The sequence below is a fragment of the Bombyx mandarina genome, chromosome 26 (assembly GCF_030267445.1).
Source record: "Bombyx mandarina strain Sakado chromosome 26, ASM3026744v2".
NCBI lineage: Eukaryota > Metazoa > Arthropoda > Insecta > Lepidoptera > Bombycidae > Bombyx > Bombyx mandarina.
In genome coordinates, this window is record NC_143232.1 from 616,458 (window position 1) to 640,747 (window position 24,290).

At 36.5% G+C, this 24,290-nt stretch overlaps 1 protein-coding gene across 2 annotated transcripts in view; it reads right to left on the bottom strand.

Moving 5' to 3' along the window:
* Ethr (ecdysis triggering hormone receptor) overlaps positions 1 to 19,290 on the bottom strand; it is a 142,582-nt gene extending 123,292 nt beyond the window's left edge. Inside the window, exon 1 of one of the 2 annotated variants that reach the window (XM_089738851.1) lies at positions 18,636 to 19,290. The gene's annotated coding sequence lies outside the window, so the exon portion shown is untranslated. The remainder of the gene's footprint in view (positions 1 to 18,635) is intronic. The other variant, XM_028187856.2, reaches the window with a different exon arrangement.
* Between the last annotated feature and the right edge of the window lie 5,000 nt (positions 19,291 to 24,290).

Below are 24,290 nucleotides of genomic sequence, written 5' to 3' on the forward strand. Positions count from 1 at the left end.
TTCTCCAAATGCACTTGCACCCTAATAATTTGTTTCACTCTTCACTGTTAAAAGATTGAATCGCTAATGAACAAAATGGTTTTTAAGCAATTTATCAATCCAAATACAATTCTTCAAAACGGACTGAGAATATTTATCTATTTGCGAGTTCTGAAATTGTAACTTCGTCAGTATTCTTGTTTTGTCTCGTTTAGATTTTGTTGTTTGAAAAAGATAGTTCTTATGCCGGCGCCCTAATGCTTTGCAGACCTAGCAGACCGCCTTCCGCCGGCCCTGTTTTTCAAAAGAAAAAACGATGAATAAAAAAATATTGATATATTACTTCAAAGAAATCATATAAACTTTTCAAAAGAAATGACACTTATAAACTGATATTAAAAAATTTTAGTTAGGAAAAATTGCCGAACAAAATCGAAAAGATACTTTTACGAATTCAAAGAATTTTAATGAATACAATAAAATCAAATTATTACCTTGTTCTTGAATTAGAATTCAAAATTTACACTAATATGCAGTTATATACACCGATGAATAATATTCGAAATCATATAGTTAACCATAATTTATATAAATCAAATATTAAACTTATAATAATCATAATAATCATTTATTATTCAAGAAAGAAAATAAATATGAAATGAATAAATTGCTTTATACAACTAAAAGTAAATGCTAAAATGCCGCCCCAGGGTAAGTGCCGCCCGGTGCGGACCGCACCCACCGCCCCCCATTAGGTACGCCACTGGCTCAGAGAACTCTGCCGCTAATTCCCCGGTGAATCCTTTAGACGCCTTTTACGACACCCACAGGCAGAGATGAAGTGGCGCTATTTTAGGCCTCACGACCAATTAGACTTAACTTCACAAGATCAATAGCGTCCTTAGAGCGTATTCAGACTGTGAGCATAATTAGCCGAATAAAATTACGCATAATAAAATATTCAAGCAAAAATTCTCGCGAATAGCAACTCTATACGAAAAAAAAAAAAGATATTACTAACATTTAGATCTCATTCTCGAAATAAGATAAGCAATCAAACTGTAAATTTGTTTGTGTTACAATAATTTTTATCGTTCACATTTGAACATATGTGAACATATATCGGTGATGGATAACCTGCTTGATTTATGTAATAATAATAAAGAGCGATTTGAATCTTTGACATTACAATATGCTAATTGTAAATGCCACTGCTCTATAGCGGGTTCTCCAGTACCAGACTGTTCCAATAGTCAAAATCAATTTTCTAGTTCTACCTCTAAGCCCGTTGTAAACAACATAATGAAACCTGTGCTTACTAAAAACATTATTAAAATATTTAGTGATGAACTAGGAAAAAATATGGGTGTAGCGCTGAATGATCTGTGTTTGGGACAATCTGTCATAAATTATTGTATGCCTGGGGCTTCATGTACCCACATACTTAATAAAATTTTAAATGTGACTCATTGCCCTAACACAACAATAATTATAATGATTGGGAGAAGGGGAAATGCAGATATAAGAGATATAAAATATCAAATAAATCAATTATTAACACTACAGGTGAAAAAGATCATCATGTTTGCATTTCCATTTATTCAGAGTATGCCAGCAGAAAATAAAATAAGACATAGCGTTAATGATTTCATGCAAACAGTTTCTAATGTAAATAATTATTATGTCATGACACCATGCAAATCAGAAAATACATTCTATATTATTGACATTAATTGCATGATAAAAAATAAATGTATTATTATGACAAAACCTAACAAATACTATTTAGGTAGCTACAATTTTAGACAAGTAGCAAACTCGCTACATTATTTCTTACATATTTATCTAGCCATGAATTTGGCTAATCAACCTACTGCTTCTTTTGAGCAGGAAAAAAATATGACATTTATTAATTTGGAATCCGTTCCAAGTAATTTAAATTAAATCCTAAGACAACAGAGTTTACCTCTTGCAGTAAACATGATTTATTTGGACACAACCCATCAACCAATAATGTTTCTTTGAAAACAACTGTGATCAACCTGGTGCATCAGAACTTACAAGGTTTGATGGGTAAAGAACTTGAAATTGATTTGTTCCTAGATTTTAATAAAGTCAATGTTCTATGTGTAACTGAACATTGGCTTAAAAAATATGAATTAAATTGTAATTTTAAAAATCACCAGGTTGTGAGTTCCTTCTGCAGAGAGAATGCTATACGAGGTGGCTCACTGATCATTGTTAATAAAGATTATAAATGTAAGGAACGTAGAGACATTGTGAGCCTCTCTGTGGAACGGATTATTGAAATGGCCTGTGTAGAGCTTGAGCGATTCATTGTTGTAAGTGTGTACAGACCTCCTGATGCGTTATATGATTCTTTTGAAAATATTTTGGAAAATGTATTGCTAAAGCTTTCTGTCTCTAATAAACAAATTTTTGTATGTGGTGATTATAATATCAATCTTTTAGAAAACACAAATACCACTATTAGATTCAGAACATTGTTAAAGTCATATAACCTCCCAAACTTATTTCTAGAGCCTACTAGGACAACGACCACATCGGCAACATGTTTAGATAACATATTTACAAATGTAACACCGATTAACAAAAAAATTATTAATCAATTAACATCAGACCATAGTGGACAATTTGTGTCTTTTGAATCTATTATGAATTCTAAAGATAAAAATACTCTTGTGATTGTTCCTATTAATAAAAAACGAATTGAGAAGTTTAGAAATAATATTAAGCAAGAACATTCAGAAATTATTTATAACAAAAACCCAAATTTATCATACCAGAATATGTTTGAGAGAATTAATATGGTCTTTACTGATGTATTTATTCCTAAAACTGTAACATTAAAAAACAAAACGGTGTTCAGCGAGTGGGCCACCACCGGAGTGTACAAAAGTAGAAAAAAATTGTATGATCTGTACTCTGAAAAAGCTTATAATAATGATGAAACATTTCATCAATATGTCAGGAACTATTCCAAACTATTTAGAAAAGTTTGTTTAGCGGCAAAATCTTTACATTTAAGTGATTTAATCAAAAATGCCCCTGACAAGATAAAGATGACTTGGAACATCATTGGTAGAGAAAGTGGAAAAGTCAGAAATAGCCATCAAGAATTCTCGTTAAAAATAGACGATAAATTGGTAACTAGTCATGAAGATGTGGCTAATGCTTTTGAAAAGTTTTTCTCTGACATTCCAGTTTCAACTACCACATCTCTAAATTCATCCCCCACAGCAGCTGAAATATTATTGCATAACCATGTCAAGAAATGCAATGAAATTTTTAAATTTAAGAAAATTAATTCAAACAATATAATAAAAAGTTTTAATAGCCTTAATGTAAAAAATACAGCTGACTTGTGGGGAATATCAGTAAAGGTTTTGAAGTCTGTAATAGACATTATTGCTTCTCATCTTGTTAGTATTTTTAATGATTGTATTAAGTGTGGTGTATTTCCTGACTTAATGAAACATAGTAAAGTGATTCCTCTTTTTAAATCTGGTAGTACTGATGACCCCTCTAACTATAGACCTATTTCAGTACTCCCTACGTTGAGTAAAATCTTTGAAAAAATTATTTTGACACAACTTTTAGAACATTTCAATTCAAATAACCTGCTTCATAATAAACAATTCGGGTTTACAAGGGGTCGCTCTACAGGTGCAGATGCAGGTGCTTATCTAATCAAAAATATATTTCAATCTTGGGAGGAATCGCATGATTGTCTTGGAATTTTCTGTGACTTATCCAAAGCATTTGACTGTGTTGAACATGAAACATTGGTGAGGAAACTACATCACTATGGTATTAGGGATGGTGCATTGGAACTTATTACTTCCTATTTATCAGGAAGGATACAAACAGTAGATGTGAAAGGAAATAGATCTTCAGGCACCACGTTGAAAATGGGTGTACCTCAGGGTTCCATTTTGGGTCCTTTTTTATTTCTAATATATATAAACGATTTGCCTAGTTTTATTGAGTCCCGACACGAGGTCGTATTATTCGCAGATGATACATCTTTATTATTTAAAATTAAACGACAATTACAAGTCTATGACGAAGTGAATGATGCGATTTCGTGTGTGGTTCATTGGTTCCGTATCAATAACCTATTATTGAATAGTAAGAAAACGAAATGTATTAAATTTACTTTAAAATGTATTAAATCATCTTTAAATGTGAGACAAGTAGATAGTAATGTAATTGTTTCTGAGGAATCATTGGAGCTTGTTGAGTCAACCGTATTTCTTGGTATAACAGTGGACTCCAAACTGCAGTGGGGACCTCATATTCATAAATTGGCGAGTAAGCTTAGCTCTGCAGCATACGCAGTAAAAAAAATTAGAATGTTAACAAATGCGGACACGGCTCGTTTAGTTTACTTTAGTTACTTCCACAGTGTCATGTCCTATGGCATTTTGCTATGGGGCAATGCGGCCGATGTAGAAATGATATTTATTCTGCAGAAAAGAGCTATACGTGCTATTTATAACATGCACTCAAGGGAATCCCTGAGGGAAAAATTTAAAGAAATTAAAGTTCTCACTATGCCATCCCAGTACATCTTTGAAAATTTGATGTATGTTCGTAAACATATTGAGGAGTTTCCTAAGATGTCGGACATACATAATAAAAATACTAGGAACAAACACAAGCTTGTTGTGCCGATGAGTAGGTTACATAAGATACGAAATTCATTCGGGTGTTTGTCTGTGCGCCTGTACAACAAAATCCCACAAGATGTTCAGAACCTACATATACATAGGTTTAAGAAAACTATTAAAGAACATCTGTGCAATAAAGCTTACTATAAAGTCAATGATTATCTAGAAGATTGCACAAAGTGGGAATGAGTTGCTCGCTCCGGGAATTTCAATATTGTAAAATTGTTATGTTATAATTACTTATTGTAATATGAATATTTAAAAAAATAATAATATTTAAAATAAAAATAAAAATCTAATATTAAAAAAAAAAAAAAAAAAAAAAAACATGCCCGCTGAGTTTCTTGCCAATTCTTCTCAGGACGGAGGCTAATTCTTGTGAATTGGCGGTAATTCTTTTGACGTTCAACAAGTATGTACTTTCATTTATGTTGAATAAAACTTTTTTGATTTGATTTGATTTGATTTGATTTGATTTGATTTGATTTGATTTGATTTGAACACTAATAAAATAGTTGTGTACTGCAATTTTTTTGAAAGGCGAGACGTATTAAAGAAATTGCGTTTCTTTAATACGACACGGTCATTACGAACTAGATTAATGTTTTATTGTGATCAGAGGGAATGCTCTGTGTGCTTGGTGTGAGTTTCTTATGGTTCTCTATAGCGTAAAAGTTAACTCAATTTTGTATGCAGTTGGAACAGCGCCCCTAGCGGCAAACGTACGCAAACGATCCCATTCCATACAAATATGAGTTAACTTTTACGCTATCGAGAACGTTAAAAAACTCGCACTAAGCACACTGACGAACTGTGTGAGATCTCGTTATTTTGTATCTGATGATACAATGAAATCCCGTCGTGTTTCTTACGAGACTTTATTTTATATTTGTACAGTAGTTTGTTTAGAGATGATTGGTTTTGTATTTTGATAAATTAACGAAGTAAAGAAGCAAGAAAGTTGGTTAAATTAAATAAAGTAGGTACAGAGCGGGGATTTTTCCCTCGTAATTTTTTTTATAGGACACAGACTATGTTAAAATTACAGAGTAGTTAGCTTAAATCTAATTACAGGCTGATTAGCTTATTATAGATTATACACAGCACACAGACACGGCAAAGACGTTAGTTGGCACATGGTTAGCACCCGTAATCTGTTTTGTGCCATCATCGACACCGGACTTGAATTCGCCGTGTTTGGGTTCCAAGAGACTATTTCTGAGTGTTTCTCGAGCGCAATGACGTGTCTTCTTAAAGCAAACTATCTAAACAATCCCAAATGTCAGATACCTGTTTTTTGGCACCACTTTAGTGACTAAGGTTATTAGTTAAATTTTGAGTATTATTTAATGTTTAATTAAACTATATGTGAATTTTTATCTCATAAACATTTAAATAGTATTATTAAAATGGTTTTCAGCGCGACTTTTAAGGAATTCCAGATTTTTTGGATGCTGTTATAAGCGATATGATCACGGTCGAACTTAGACGGAATAAGTCTATGCTATTGGCATTGTCTATAAAAGACGGTAGTTACAAAACAGGTAATAGCTTAGTAAACTTGGTAAATACTGATTGCAATGGAGCTACGAAAACGAGTTTAAAAATTAAAAAAAAACATCCGATTTAAAGAACTGCATTTAATTTTTTAATAATTTGTTTTAATAAATTTGTAATTTCAAGAAATAGTAGACGGTCAGCGCTCTTGCGGCCGATCATCCACAAGATGGACAGACTTGATTAAGTCATCTACAAAGTGTTCCCTTGCTGAATGTACACGTACCGCCACAAATAGAAAGAGATGGAGAGGTCTCTCCAAAGCCGCAACCGAGCATTAAGACATACGTAACCACGACCACTCCGCCAGGAGTGTACGACTAAGAAGATGAAGAATTTAATTTTTTATCTTTGCGACCTTGGTCACAATTTTTAGGCTAAATAACACTGTCATCAGTCTTTGTAACGCGCGCAAATTTTAAAGGTAATTTTAAAGGTAATATGACGCGTTGAAGTTCGAGAAGATTACGTTAAAATATGACATATAAGATAACTCAAAACAAACCAAGCTTTAAAAAAAACGTGTTAAAAATTGAAATCGGGAATATCCTGGATAGAAAAATATCATAGGCACCCTAAACTTAAACGCATTATGGAGCATTTGTTTCGCTGTATCTTTATGAAGACATACGAGGGGTCGGGATTTTGTAGAGGCGGTCTTTGTATCCAACTGTCACATGTTCGGGGTCAATGTGATTGATCGTTCGATGTTTTTTGAATATTCAAATTTCGAATTACCATTTCTTCTTCTATTGTTGACGGTTTTTTTTCTTTCTTATATTTTCTTATTTTTTTCAGTCTTTTCTTTTCAGACTTTATCTTTTCAGAATTTTTCTAATGAAATACGTACGCAACAAATGTTCACGATTGACTTCCACGGTGAAGGAATAACATCGTGTAATAAAAATCAAACCCGCAAAATTATAATTTGCGTAATTACTGGTGGTAGGACCTCTTGTGAATCCGCGCGGGTAGGTACCACCACCCTGCCTATTTCTGCCGTGAAGCAGTAATGCGTTTCGGTTTGAAGGGTGGGGCAGCCGTTGTAACTATACTTGAGGCCTTAGAACTTATATCTCAAGGTGGGTGGCGCATTTACGTTGTAGATGTCTATGGGCTCCAGTAACCACTCAACACCAGGTGGGCTGTGAGCTCGTCCACCCATATAACAATAAAAAACCACCCACCTTGAGATATGAGTTCTAAAGTCTCAAGTATAGTTACAACGGCTGCCCCACCCTTCAAAGTTTAGTTACATTAAAAATATAAAACAAAGTACCTACGCCGTATATATATTTTCTAAGTATCCAAGAATCTAGAGTACACATTAATTCGGAATAACACGTCGCATATTTCCTCAAAAGACTGAAGCTACACGACTCATGCGTCGAGAAAAATCACGCAAAATGAGAAATAAAATGTATTACAAAAAAAGAAAAATTGATTAAGTAAGTATTATTCAAAATTAAAACAGAGTAGCGGAAAATTATCGCTTGCATATTTATATTTGGGTCGATAATCGTGCGCTGAGAGATTGAGGACGATGCTTTAGTAACGAGGGTTGTCATTTACAGAGATTTTTTTTTTGCTCTAGATTCGTAATTATATTATCTGTGTATACCGAGTTCCAATAAGACATTTCATTCCGAATAACCCGCAATTTTTTTTTTTATGATTGAAAATTTACTGTTGGCCCGGAAGCCTTTCTAGTTTTACCAGAACAGGTGGGCAAGCAAAGGCTCAGCCAGAAGGGGTGGGATTTGCTAACAGCTGCCCAAGCGCCTCCGAGACCTAACAACTCAAAAGCAACTGCTTCGCGAATGAATCTACTACCGGACCGGAATCGCGACCCGCTAAGAAGATCAGGCGAGAAACTCAGCGAGCTGATGCATGGGTTTGGTTGCACGTCGACCTCTTTGTCGAGTTCGACGAGTACGGTTACTGGGGTTCCTCAGCCTGCTCCTAGTGTTACAGCTGAAGGTATCTAATGCAAGAGTTATTGGATCTGATGGATCCGTAAGGACGTGAATAGCCCGCCATTTTAATAGTTGTCATGAGTGAAGCTGTCACTAATTGACAGATGACAAGTAAAAACTACGTACGGTAACTGATAAAATTTTAACTTTATTTATTTGAATTTATTAAAAGTCCTTAGTATTTTTGGATCGAAGTGAATTAATTACCTTCTCGGCCCGTCTATGCAAAATATAATATAAAAAAATTGTGAAACTTTCGATTTTGTTGAAATGTTCATAAAATCTTCAGATTGGTCTAGCGGTTGATGAGGTGAAGTTTGGGAGCAATCGCAACAAAGCCAAATCAGACATCGCCAACTATGTAAAATGAACAAAATTTCAAAATTTTCGGCTTCTGTGGAAAGTTTGTTTTAAAGACTCAAACCTCATGTCTCAAGGAGGCATTCCCGTTTTAATGTTTTTTTTAAATTTATTTCTTAGATGGGTAGACGAGCTCACAGCCCACCTGGCGTTAAGTGGTTACTGGAGCCCATAGACATCTACCTTGAGATATAAGTTTTAAGGTCTCAATATAGTTACAACGGCTACCCCACCATTCAAACCGAAACATATTATTGCTTAACGGGAGAAATAGGCGGGGTAGTGGTACCTACCCGTGCGGACTCACAAGAGATCCTACCACCAGTAAAAAACCGGTAACCGCTCAACACCAGACAGCATGTGAGCTCTCTTAATTCTTCTTCTTTTTCTCCACCTTAACCCACTAAGTGGGGTCGGCACAGCTAATTTTTCTCTTCCATTCTCTTCTATCAGCCGTCATCTCAACACTCACTTCTCTCTCTCTCATATCGTCATTCACACACTCTATCCATGTCTTCTTCGGTCGACCTCTTCCCCCTCTACCTTGCACTACCATTTCCATACATCTCCTAGTCACATGCGTCTTCTCTCCACGCATCACATATCCATACCACGAGAGCTCTCTTAGTTAGCGAAGTAAAAAAAAACTGCGTATTACAATGTTTCCACAACTTTACATCGATATTTAGAATCTTTATTCTTGAAGTGGATATGCGCCGCGACCAAACTATAAATAGCCATTTGTCGTCTTCAAGCGTCGTGAAAGCAATTCACCAATTAATTGGCCAACGAAACCAATATTTTTTCCAGCAAACAGTCAACCATAAAGTTTGTTCACTTAAAAAAAAACACACATAATTCGTTTCTCATTTCCATTATATTGTTTTGATATATTCGGCGCGTTTATATGATACAGTGGACGCGGTGATAAACTCGCGTATAATTATTTATAATGCTCATTCCCGTTGTTTACGCTTATTTGAATTCGTATCAAAAATTTATTTCGATGCTTTTATCGTGTGAATCTAGCGGCGCGTTCGCGGCGCCGGAACGTGAATAGAAAACTTTAACCCGGCTTTTCTTTTCGGTCGGCCAATAAGCTCGCGTTCCACCCGATGTTTAGTGATCACTTTTAAGGCTTCGTCAAACAGAACGCGTACTTAGCGCTGCGTTTTAACGTCGCGCTCTTTTCATGTCACACCAATTGACTAGATGAGCCTAACGTTCCTTGACGCAACGTAACGCTAAATCTTAGTGCCTTTCGATAGCAGTGTGAAAATTTAAAAGTATCAAGATGTCGAGTGATTCAGATGTCATTGTATAAGCATGAGTATTTTCTAACTAATTCTATCATTTTTTCGGGCACTATTCAGCATTTTAATACACCTTCACTCGGACGCTGAAATAAAATTTGTAAAAAATTACAACGCCTAACGTCAAAGCGTCCTAACACCGCGACAGAGCGTCGCGTACTGCTAGCACTGGCGCTCTGTTTGACAGTACACTACCATAGTAGTAGAACACATCTCGGCGTCATAGCGCGCCTCAATTTAACGCTCTGACGCGCGCTAAGTACGCGTTCTGTTTGACGAAGCCTTTAGTGAGCCGGAGCGTCGAACTAACTTGTGTTACCAACGTTTTAAAAAATATGAACTACCCACTAAATAAAATTTAAGATTTGTTTTTCAGTTACTAAGGTCGAAAATCGTCGTGCAAGTGCTTCTTTGTTCAAGGTTCACTCCAGACTGATTGATATTTTTACCGTTCGCTCCTTCTCGTTCACCTCCCTAAGCTTCTCGGTCTTGTCAGTGGGTCACGATTCCGATCCGGTGGTAGATTCAGGGAAGCACTGGTGCAAACGTTAGCAGAGTACTCTTCACGGCACAATTAGGCAGGGTGGTGGTACCTACCCGTGCGGATTCACAATAGGTCCTACCACCAGTAAAGTAGTCCCCACATATTAACTAAGACTTTGACCTCTGACTAGGGACACGCGGTCAAGCTCAGCTGTGCTCATCACTGATTGTTTGAAAATTATCGCGTGCCACCTGTCCTATATTGATGGTGCTATAGAAGAAACCTTCTCTTGTATGATAGCCGCATGAACTGTGTCATTGCTATCGGATTAATAAGCGAACGCATAAAAGATAATCAGGCCATACAAAGATTAATTTTTATTTGTACAGTATACAATTAATTGTACAGTGTTACTAGTGGTACTTTATTACTGGTGGTAGGACCTCTTGTGAGTCCGCGCGGGTGGGTACCACCACCCTGCCTATTTCTGCCGTGAAGCAGTAATGCGTTTCGGTTTGAAGGGCGGGGCAGCCGTTGTAACTATACTTGAGACTTTAGAACTTATATTTCGAGGTGGGTGGCGCATTTACGTTATGGATGTCTATGGGCTCCAGTAACCACTTAACACCAGATGGGCTGTGAGCTCGTCCACCCATCTAAGCAATAAAAAGAATATGTAATATTTATTGAAGCAAATTCGTGGAAAGCGACATTTGCAGCCAAACGCTACAGTGCTCGCTTCGTGATTCCCAAATTAATTTCGTGACGGGAAAAGTGCCGCGTTGCTAAGCAAAGAAAACATTTCTTTTTCCCTGATAATTCATGTCTTACGTACAACACGTTCGCAAGTGTATACCCAACCGGCTTGTATTGTAGTATTGTATTTAGATTTTTTTTAGCTTAGATGGGTGGATAAGCTCACAGCCCACCTGGTGTTAAGTGGTTACTGGAGCCCATAGACATCTACAATGTCAATGCGCCACCCACCTTGAGATATAAGTTCTAAGGTCTCAGTATAGCTACAACGGCTACCCCACCCTTTAGACCGAAACGCATTACTGCTTCACGGCAGAAATAGGCGGGGTGGTAGTACCTACCCGTGCGGACTCACAAGAGGTCCTACCACAAGTTTACAGTACAACGGCTGCCTCACTCTTCAAACCGAAACGCTTCACGGCAGAAACAGGCAGGGTGTTGTTAGTACCAGTGGGGACTCACAAAATATCGTACCACCAGTAAATGAATGTAATATGAACTCTATCTTCCTCATTTTATAATCTAAATTAATATGTTGATTATGAAAACGGGATATTATGTGTAATGTCTTATTGTGGGATTTCATCCTTGGGTCATCTCTCGTATATTAATATGTCTTTCGTTCTGTTACGTGGATTTATTAGGAAAGCTTTTTAAAAATAAGAAATATATTTAATTCTAAAAATTAAAACATTTGAAATTGACCATTGAAATTAATTAGGGCAAGTGTCACTTGGAGCGCGGTTAGAACTGAACTGCGCGATCTATCGGCAACCTGACTAAGCTGCATTACGTCGTGCACCTTACATTGCCTCTTTTGATACATTCAAAATATATAACAGTTCCCTCGACTAGCGTAGGTACTAAGGATTTTGATCTCTGCGGCCTGGTTACTACCTTTTATAATTCAGCAGCAATATTACCATAAAATTCTGGACTTTTAGGCGAGTCTCGCCGAATGAGGAGTCAGACAAACTTAATATTCTATGCAAAATGAACATGACATTTAAAGGTGCTGAGGGAATTTGTGTCGGTCAGCAGTTATATGTCCGGTACGGTCCCAGATGGAGACAAACGATTTTCCAAGTCGTTCGCAACCTCAACACTATATCTCAACGTGCACGGCGGCGTTCACGTGTTATCAACATAAGTCTACAATTCTCCAATTATGACGAAGGGTTCGAGCGAACTATCCCATAAACACAGCCCGCTGAGCTTTAGTTTTTACTGGTGGTAGGACCTCTTGTGATTCCGCGCGGGTAGGTACCACCACCTTGCATATTTCTACCGTGAAGCAGTAATACGTTTCGGTTTGAAGGGTAGGGCAGCCGTTGTAACTATACTGAGACCTTCGAACTTATATCTCAGGGTGGGTGGCGCATTTACGTTGTAGATGTCTATGGGCTCCAGTAACCACTTAACACCAGGTGGGCTGTGAGCACGTACACCGATCAAAGCAATAAAAAAATAAAAAACTTTCTAGTCGGACCTTCTAAGTGGGTCGCGATTCCGAACCGATGGTAGATTCAGTCAAGCCTTACTCTTGCTAGGGCTGGTGATAGCAAATTCTCTTAGGTGGAGCCCGTAAGCTCACCTACCCATACACACGAAGCTTGAATAACAACAATGCATGTTTCCGTGACCCTAATATTTCAAATCTATATTTAAATAGGCAAAGAAATTTTATGTTTTTAGTATAATAGTATATAGTAAATAGTAAGTATATAGTATTAATAGTATATAAGGTAGGTATATATACGGTAGGCAGCGGCTTGGCTCTGCCCCTGGCATTGCTGAAGTCCATGGGCGACGGTAACCACTCACCATCAGGTGGGCCGTATGCTCGTCTGCCTACAAGGGCAATAAATAAGTTTATTAAGATATAGCACCGTCCAGTTCGCTTATTCCTCTCCCTGCAAGGTTGCCTGGAAGAGATCGCTTTCAGCGATAAGACCGCCAATTTATGTCACCGACTATTATTTGTTTTATATGCTTACTCTATACATAATTATGATATTAAATAAAGTGTTATAGTATTATTATAACTGTGAATTTTCTGTTATTTGCATCAAACCATTTTTTTTTGCTTAATAGCCATATACGAGGTTAAGAAAAAAAAGTTTATATTTATTTACATATATTAATTGAAATTGAAATTAAATCTTGAAGTTTCAATGAACACAATATTTAGATTCTATTATATGACGATAGTTACATAATACTTGAGCACAATATTTGGATATATTAAAAATGGTATACGACACGGATTCATAACATTAAAACATTAACACTGTTTCCCCGAATCAACATCGGACATAGTCAAAGCAATTTGTAAAAGTCATATTTCTCGTATAAAATTTTCGGATCATAAACACAATATATTTCCTTTGAAATTTTTTATTCGAAGCGAACTAGTTGATTGCTGTGACATTGCTCTGTATTATTTGTCGCTTTAGATGGCAGACTCACGCCCTGTGGTCCACCTAGTCTTAAGTGGTAATCGTGAAGCCAGTCACCCATAATGCGAAATAAACTCCAAATCACATGAAAGTCTTAAATGTCACTTGTGAAGTATTTCTTTTACTTTTTTTACAGCCATCAAATACAAATGCTTTTAAGAGGTCCATTTGATGTTGATGATGAGTTATTACAGTAATTATAATCAGTACCTGTATACATATCTCTAAAATTTTTAGTTTTATAATATTTTTTTTAATCTTTTTTTTTTATTGCCCTTGTTGGCAGACGAGCATACGGCCCACCTGATGGTGAGTGGTTACCGTCGCCCATGGACTTCTGCAATGCCAGGGGCAGAGCCAAGCCGCTGCCTACCGCTAACCTTTAAAATGGTACAAATTATGCACTATCATCCTGCCTCAATTTAGGATTCCCTGTGTTATGGGTACTAGAGACTGTCATACATACTTATATGTGGACATTTAAATATATATGTCGGGCTACGACTGATTTCAGAAATGAAACCGAGGTATAGCAACACAGTAATTTAATACTATTAAATAATCACCGATCGTAACTCAGTAATTTAAGGGAATAATAAAAAGGGAACTAGTTAAATGACAATCGTTAATTATCTATACTAATATTATAAAGCTGAAGAGTTTGTTTGTTTGAACGTGCTATTCTCAGGAACTACTGGTCCGATTTGAAAATTTCTTTCAGTGTTAGATAGCCCATTTATTGAGGAAGGCTATAGGCTATATAAAATCACGCTAAGACTAATAAAAGCGGAGCACCAATAAATAATGTTTCAAAATCGGGTTTCTTTTCTCCTTTTGAGAGCTTCCGCTGCGTGCGCTGCAGAAACGGTTAAAGTTTTGCTAAAATAATGTATGACAGAATTGTTCCCCTTTAAAAGTTCTAAAAAAAGTCCGCGACAGCATATGTCTATATGTTAAGGTTGACTCACTATAATGTTTTTTATGTTAACCAAATTTGTTCTAAAATAAAGCATTATTTGTGAACTATTTGTGAACGCCACGCGGAGGAAGTCGCGCGCAAAAGCTAGTACCTAAATAAAGGACAATTTTGTAGATGGCAAATGGCAATGTGGGCGGTTACATCGGGCAGTACTATCTGTCAGAGTCACAGGCTTACCCACCGCAATAGGGACAGCACTAATTGTCAAAGACAACGTTCCATGTCCAATGATTCTTAGCGGGAAAGCGAGGAGTGAAGTTATGTGATTTATTTTATTTTGTCTATTTAGTGTTTCTTCAGGTTTAAGTGAGTAATAACGGTGGTTTGCTAACTGTTTATTATCTATGAATATATTATATTAGTTACCAGGTGATAAAATCCCTTTAAAAAAACCACGTCCAATGCTTGTGCAGTACTGACCTGTCGAGCCCGATGTGGGAATTGAACCCGCGACCCTCAGCGCAATAGACTGGGACGCTAATTACTACCCACCGAGTCAGTCAAGTACAGTACAGCTCGTTTTTTTTTTCTATTCATGTTCACGACCTACTCACGACGAACGAAGTCACAAAACTTAGTACCCCCTTTGTTTTTAACACTGGGGAGTCCATTTACGGATACCCGGTCGAGGGGGTAACGGACCGGGTTATGTCGGACTCCGGCGCCTCCTGAGCGGAAGAGGGGAAGAAGAGAAGGACCGAGGTCCTCCACCTCCCCCAATCTCTCACAGGAGACTACGCCTTGAAAAAGGCGCGCTAGGCACTTGCCCCGCAGAACCGACTACCGACTAAACCCCATCGAGCCCCACCACGCCGACTACACGAAACTTATCCCTACAAAAACCGTAAAATATTCGAAACGCCATAACTAACATAACGATAATTATTCGAGATTAAACCGTAAAAGTATTTTTAATTGTGTCTACCGACACCGAATACCGAAGTAATACCGAAGACAATTCTTTAAGATTTACTGTTGATAGGACCTCTTGTAAGTCTGCGCGGGTAGGTACCACCGCCCTACCTATTTCTGCCGTGAAGCAGTAATACGCTTCGGTTTGAAGAGTAGGGCAGCCGTTGTAACTATACTGAGATCTTTAGAACTTATATCTCAAGGTGGGTGGCGTCTACCGAGCAATATTACCCGCTCGGTGAAAGATCTTCCCTTTGTCGTATATATCTACAGAAGCAACCACTTTTTTCGGTTTTTGAAGTGGGATGACCACCATTCAGTATAATTAGAACCGTCTTAATTCAGTACAATTACAACCGTCTCAAAGTTGTAGACGGGTATTTACACTGTGATTTCATATTGCATTAAGCATTTTTACATCCTTCGGTTTATTTCCAAAAGCTCGCAACGTCGTCTTCGTCCACTGCACTCGCTCGGCGACATTTAAAACTCGACATGTATTTAATCCTCTGAGGGATTTGCGTTTCGACACACGAAACAGAACTTTGTTAATTTGTTGAATTTAAAATGAAGAAACCACCGCCAAATTCTAATAGGAGTTAAAGACCTGAGGAAGACAGGGTAATGAACCCGAGCTTAGATTTTTGCAACAAATATTTATTGAGAGAGAAAGAGAGAGAGAGAGAGAGAGAGTATTCTTTATTGTACACCAAAAAACAAATAAACAGTGCGATACATTAAACACAAAAAAGTACAATTGGCGGTCTTATCGCTAAGATCGATCTCTTCCAGACAACCATCTCATTTGGAAACGAACTACTACTATTGCAATTTTTTTTCTCTAACTATTCGTTTGTAGACTAAGAGATTAATCCAGCTACGCGTAAGTGACCTCACGGACTCAACCTGAGAGAATTTGCTAACCCTAGCCCTAGCAAGAGCAGTGCTTCGCTGAATCTACCACCGGATCGGAGTCGCGACTCACTGAGAAGATCCGACGGGAAACTCAGTGGGCAATTATCGTACTTAGTGTTACGTAAGCGAAAATTCTAGAAGTTCCCTAAAGCCGGCATTACCCCGTCTTCAGAATTGACTTATACATAATTTATTGACTATAGAGACATTATTTCATAAAAGATTGTAGGTATTTTCGGAACTTATATCACGGAACACTTAAAGACGCGAGAAGTAATCGGTAAAAGTAGTTTTAATTATAATAACTTTAAAAGAGTTAACCATTTCGTACATGTGAGCAGTCCAAATGAATCAGCCTAATAATTCGTATTGAGTGAATCAGAAAGTGGAGGTGATTCGTATATTTCTACGCACATTGAAAATATTACATCATAAAATTTGTAATTATTTTGAATGTTTTGGAACGAAGTTACTTACGTGACGATGCGGAGGGGTACCCTAACCGGGAAAAAACGTCCGTAACATAAGATTTTTATTAGTAATGCACACAGTGTACGACTTAACTTTGTAATAACGTACAAAATAACATATTTTTTTATCATTCATTGACCACGATCTCAGAGCGATCGTTTGCGCAATACACTAACTCTTATGCAAACAACCGTGAATGAAGTGTACCACAACAAGTTCGCACGTTACCGAATGACCGTGGGTTGTTGCGAAACCTCCAGTTTTATTTTAAATTAATATTTTTATAATAAGGAACTTCGTTCCTATCCGGTGTCCCACGACACCACACATCTTTTATTTATTTTTTAATGTCCTTGTATGTAGAGGAGCATACGGCCCTCCTTATGGTGAGTGACTACCGTCGCCCATGGACGTCAACAAAGCCAAAGGCAAAACCTCGCTGCCGACTACCTGTTTGCTCAAAAACTAAATAAAACGACCCGTGATCGATTTTAACTAACCGAAAAACACATACAAACCGACAACGTCACTTTTGTATTTATATAAAAGACGTAAACATTTTAATAAATTCTCGCTAATGACATACTCATCTCTTTACGAGTTTTATTAAAATGTACATTTTATGTTCTAATGCTTAATAAAAATAAATTTATTGTCTAATTAATATTTTTAATTAGATTAATCACGCGTGTGCTTGCAAAGGATTTAAGTTAATGCGTTTTTGTGATTATTTATTTCGTTTTTGTTGTTGTAAATAGATGCGCCAGCTCACGGTCCATCCGATGTTAAGTGATCGCGGGGTCGCATGGACAACAACTCTTCTACTAATCAGAGTGGAAGGAAAAAATGCTTCGCAGCGAAAATAGGAGAAATTGTAGATTTATGGTACATTTGGTACATTTGGCAGTAAGAGATAATTTTACTATCATGGATAAGGTAAGGTGCTTGTTGTATTGTCTTAATTTTTTTAGTCTTTAACAACAGAATATGAGCACTTGTGAGCATACAACAAGCGACGTCAGTACCCAATAAGTTACCAAGAGACTGTTAGAGTAAAAGAAAGATACACTAATCTGATTCCTTAAGCTTTTGGTATCTGAGAAAATATAGAAACTTCTAGAAGAATATCGGCTTTTTATTTATTAAAAAGTATTACTAATATTATTATTTTTATCTTATGTTAGAACATAGTGAATATTCGGATAGACAGACCGATAGACGGAATAGACAGTTGACTAATTAATACGTAAGTAATCTGGAATGTCCTACATTTTCTTTCTTACTAAATAAATGTTTTTTTGATTAATTTAATATCTTGAATATGTTGTTATGTAATGACTAAACCAGTATCTACTTCATTGTAATCGGTCGTTGTATGTTTAGATTGATATCGGAATAATATAATTTTTGACCTTGTATTTTAACAGTTATCCTGATTTTTGTCAGAATAGAAAAGTCTCTATAGTTTTAAAATTTCAATTATAAAAAATACAAATGTATGTACTCTATAAAAGAGATTATATGTGTGCATATATGTTCACCTAAAATTATTTTACGTAGTTAGTTTTCTGAATCCTCTTATGGTTTTCATGTTTTTTTATACAAAATGCATTTTGCTGCGGCAATACCGCATTAAAATATTTTCTTATTTTATTTTGTCATACATTGTTATTCGGGTACTATTAGATTTTTTTTAATGGAAACAGATGAAATAGATTTAAAACTTTACATCGCTACAACATATTTCTAAATAATTAAACAAAACAAAGTCAATACTTACATTTATGCTCAATAATACGTCGGAAAGTCACAAATTAAAACACTACACATAAAATAAAATAATTTTACAAACACAATACTATTACGGTTTTTTTTTTTAATACGACACAATAAAATTCGATTCACGTAAAAGAACGCGCGGAAAACTTTGCGGAAGCGCTGTAGCTTCTCATCACACAACCGAACTCGGCGCCAGTTGCGCGACAACTAACTCAGCCCCAAAGAGTATTTTCTCTGAACGACACGATTTTTCACTTTTGAATTTCGATCACGCGTCGAAAACGCGAGGGCGGGAAAGCCGCGTGCGAATTATGAATGTTATGTTGTCTATGCTCTGACGTAGTATTTAATGTAATGCGCCAATGGCCGGTGTTCCAATTTCGTATGTGGAAATTTTTTTTTTTTTCGTAGTTGAATCAGAAAACATGTCGGCCTGTTATAAATATTATCGGGTACCGTCACTCAAAGACATAAATAAAATGTTGATAAAATATTTGTGTAGAAAGAAATTGAATTCAGTGTAACCGATGATTTGGTTGATAAATAAACACCATAATGCATTTCAATGGAACCATTTGATTTGTGAACCTTTCGTGCCAGTAATGAATAGGTTTTATACATTGCCAATTGTAGTAAATAGTTTTAATTTAAATTACGTATACCTAACACGAGATAACTATAACTCTGTCAATGTCGGTCCCAAGCCCGGATGAGAAAAGAGGAGGATTTAGTTGGAGTTCCACCATTCAACCGTAGAACAGTCAACGCCGAATATCTGGCGGTGGTTAATTAGCTGGACTCAAATAAGGCTTCAGTGGACTCCAAGAACTAAATCTCTTCCAAAATCATGGCCGTGGAAGGACACGGAACCCCACGATGTGTATTTTCCCAAGAAAGCCTCATGAGGCCACGACCCTCAGCATTAAGGATTATTTATGCAAGGGAAAACGATGAAGAAATATAAAAAAAAGAATTCTCTTCGACATAATTTCGAAAAAAGAAAGGGACAGGTGTATCTTTCGAAGCGCGTTCCAGGTCTATTTTCGTTCATAAATAAATACAAAAAAAAAAAACCCGAGAGCTCCAAGATCAAAGCGGCCTGTAATTTGTATGTTGTTCCGCAGATTGGTCACGTTTCGTCCGTTGTTCTCGGGCTAAATGCGTTATATATTGAGTTCGGTTGTACTCGACACTGGGTCAACAGGATTAGGGTTGCACGAACGAAAATCAAACAAAAAGATGTGTGGTGTCGTGGGACACCGGATAGAAACGAAGTTCCTTATTATAAAAATATTAATTTTAAATTCTATTCGAGGTATAAAGAAAATAAAACTGGAGGTTTCGCATCAACCCACGGTCATTCGGTAACGTGCAAACTAATTGTGGTACACTTCATTCACGGTTGTTTGTATAAGAGTTAGTGTATTGCGCAAACGAACGCTCTGAGATCGTGGTCAATGAATGATAAAAAAAGACGTTATTTTTTGTACGTTATTACAAAGTTAAGTCGTACACTATGTGCATTACTAATAAAAATCTTACGTTACGGACGTTTTTTCCCGGTTAGGGTACCCCTCCCCACCGTCCCATAAGGAACTTCGTTCCAAAAATATCGTTTTTTAATTTGATGTTCCAATAACTAGATCCGGATCGCGAGACCTTACTTTATAAATAGCCTTTTATTATTTCTACTACCACACTGATGGTATGACCCCGAAGTAGTTTTGGCCTCCGACCATAAGCGCCACCAGTTGTTCCAACGCTGAAAAAACACGTAGCAATTCGGCACTTAGAGCACGCGCAGATCCCACAGCATCAGACCAGGTTCTTAGGCTTCCCTACGAGAGAAAGCGCTCCTTGGGTACACCCGATTCGCAGCCCAATCCTGCTTCTTCCAGACTATATACTTGTAACTATACTGAGACCTTAGAACTTATATCTCAAGGTGGGTGGCGCATTTACGTTGTAGATGTCCACCCATCTAAGCAATAAAATAAAAAAATATATGCCCGAGCCACAGAACCTCCCCCGGAATAAACGAATAGCCGAGATGGCTACAAAAATAATATTGTCAAAACCTGCCTTACCAGGTAAAATCACATTATTTAATATGAAATTATCAGGGGTTCCAGTACGATGCATGAGATTCAAATTCTCATAGTGACTGGTGTATTTTGATCACGTAGATTATAGACCAGACCATATATACAAGATCTACAATTTTATATATTCGAAGAAATGGGATTATTTATTACAAGAGTCGTCATGGACTAAAGGATAAGACGCCGGGTCTATTCGTATCGAGCGACTGTATCAGTGTTCGAATCCCGCAGCCAGGTACTTTTTTTTAATGAATTACACACTTAATACATTGTCATCTCTACGAATAACTTCCCCGATGAAGGAATGACTACATGGAATAAAAATCAAAACCGTAAAAAAATATGATTTGCATAATTAATTACCAGTGTTAGAGCGTCTTGTGAACCGTTCCGTTCCCTTTTGTAGTTTTTTTTTTCTTTTTTTTATTTTTATTGCTTAGATGGGTAGACGAGCTCACAGCCCACCTGGTGTTAAGTGGTTACTGGAGCCCATGGACATCTACAACGTAAATGCGCCACCCACCTTGAGATATAAGTTCTAAGATCTCAGTATAGTTACAACGGCTGCCCTACCCTAGTTTGGTGGCCATTTTATAGTACAACAGAACTGAGAATAGAACACATGTCTTAGAGTGGATGTCGGCATTTACGTTGTTACTATCTAGGAGGTAGCAACCAAATGGGTCCTGATTTCGTTCGCACTTCTAAGGAATATAATATTGATAGCTAGCTGACCCAGCAGACTTCGTAGTGCCTCAATCGACAAATAAAAGACCTAAACTTCTGTATAAAATAAACTTAAAACAAACAAAAGGAATCCGTTCGACGGGGACACATCAAAGGGAAAACAAAATTGTTATTTTTATTTAATTCCAAACATTTTCATATTTATCTACCTTTTAAACCTTCTCTGGACTTCCAGAAATAATTCAAGACCAAAATTAGCCAAATCGCTCTAGCCGTTCTCAAGTTTTAGCGAGACTAACGAACAGCAATTCATTTTTATATACATAGATAAGATAAGATATAAGATAATATGGCTTCGTAGCAACTTCGTAGCTGAAACGTAGTTGCGTAGCATATAGACCCTATTCGTAGCACATAAGGTATTAGACTTACCACAATATTTTAATAACAATGCTTAAAATTCTTCTTATTAATAAGGTATTCTGCGAGTCTGTACAAGTTGGGACTGTCTTGACTATTTTTGATAGATAGATAGCTACTACGAGGTTGGCCATAACTGGGCCCGGAATATGTCCAACTAAACGAGGCTTAAGAGGTAACAACAAAGGGAAGATCTTCCATCGAACGGGTGAAATTAGTCGGTAAAATTACTGGTGGTAGGACCTCTTGTGAGTCCGCACGGGTAGCTACCACCACCCTGCCTATTTCTGCCGTGAAGCAATAATGCGCTTCGGTTTGAAGGGTGGGGCAGCCGTTATAACTATACTGAGACCTTAGAACTTATATCTCAAGGTGGGTGGCGCATTTACGTTGTAGATGTCTATGGGCTCCAGTAACCACTTAACACCAGGTGGGCTGTGAGCTCGTCCACACATCTAAGCAATAAAAAATAAATAAAAAACATGTACCCCAATTTTAACGTTTGTGTAATACTGCGTACCAACAATCACAGCTCGTTACACACATTCCAAGGCAATAAATTATATTTTTTACGATATTTTCAATCAATACTAGTTACATAACTCATATCCTTTCCAACTAAACCATAAATCAACGTGACTTATTTTACTAATCTAAGTCACAGCGGGACGTATATTAAACGGATTGTCGCAAAAATATTGTCATTTTGTGTGTATTATGTTACAATTTTTTTTTGTTTCACACTAAAATTAAATTTGCTATAAATAAAATTTAGTTATTAATTTTAGAAGCACCTCTAAGGTTCAAGGTGTAATTGTACTGTGAGATGCATTAAAAATGCACATACTGAGAAGAATATAATAATTAAAAAAATTCATAAGTAAATAGTTTGACAAAGTCGTCTTGGATGCTTCTCAAGGTGCCCCAAAACTTTGAGACATAAGGTCTTAGTCTCAATTTTACACTAGAAACGGCCTACAAAATGTATAATTTACTTACCAAGAGAACTACAACCTAATCTTATTCTAAAATGAAACTATCCAGTACTAGATTCAAGAAAATATACAAATATCTAAGCTAATACATCTCGGAATTTCAGAAGAGCTTATAGAAGAAATTGTTATGATCTCAAAAAACCAAAGTCGTAAGCCATAACTAGTTTATAATATACTAGCGGCCCGATCCGGCTCCGCTCGGGTATTTAACAAAAATTTCAACGATATTTGACGTTGTTTTATTTTTTTAAATAAAAGGACACTTATTGCGGCATAACTACCTATATAATAGTTAGACATATGCTGTAGCGACACTTTTTATAAATAATAATGTGTTCTACAAAATCGTAATACATTATTTGATTCTATCATCTATAGTTTTCGCAGGGCACGCGATGTAAAGAATATTTTACGTAATTTTTTTATACCTTGGGTTACATTATTGGAGTTCTAGTAAAAAAAAAGAATATATCCTATGTCACTCGGGAATAGTGTAGCTTCCAAACAGTGAAAGATTTTTTTAAATCGGTTCAGTAGTTTCGGAGCCTATTCAATACAAACAAAAAAACAAATCTCTCCTCTTTATAATATTAAGTATAGAAGTATAGATTACGTATAAAAAAGTAATATTACCGTTTGTTTGTAAATGAAACGACATCGTAAATCATAATATTTATGTGATGTGTACATGACCTGATCCGAGTGATTTAGTCAAATGAAAATTCTATGAAAAAAAAAATCGATATCAATTTTATTTTATTTTATTAGATTAAATTTCCTTTGATTTTCTTTAATAATAAACATAATTAGAATTAATTTTATGGTATAACTCACACTTATTATAATTCGTCATACTCGTAGTATTATTTCCGCCATTTTGAATACTTTACAGTTTTCTTGGTCACGGACGATTTGAAGTAGTTTAAATTCATCTCTCAAGGGTGTTAATGTAGTTAGTAGGTCACATATAAAGCAGAAGATCAACCATTAGAATTATTAGAATTATTAGAAATAGGCAGGGTGGTGATACCTACCCGCGCGGACTCACAAGAGGTCCTACCACCAGTAATTACGCAAATTATAATTTTGCGGGTTTGATTTTTATTACACGATGTTATTCCTTCACCGTGGAAGTCAATCATGAACTTTTGTTAAGTAGGTATTTCATGAGAAAAATTGGTACCCGCCTGGGATTCGGACACCGGTTCATCACTCAACACGAATGCACCGGACGTCTTATCCTTTAAGCCACGACGACTTCAGAACTTCAGACTCCCAAACTTCAATCATCTCTCAAGATGTAGATTAATTAAGCAGACCGTGAGCTTGTTCATCCAGTTAAGCAAAAACTGCTGGTCTTCCTACAATGAAAATAAAATAAAAAAAACATATAAAAAACTGTGATAAATATACTAGTCATATGGCCTCTTAAAAGCACTGGCCTCTAACATC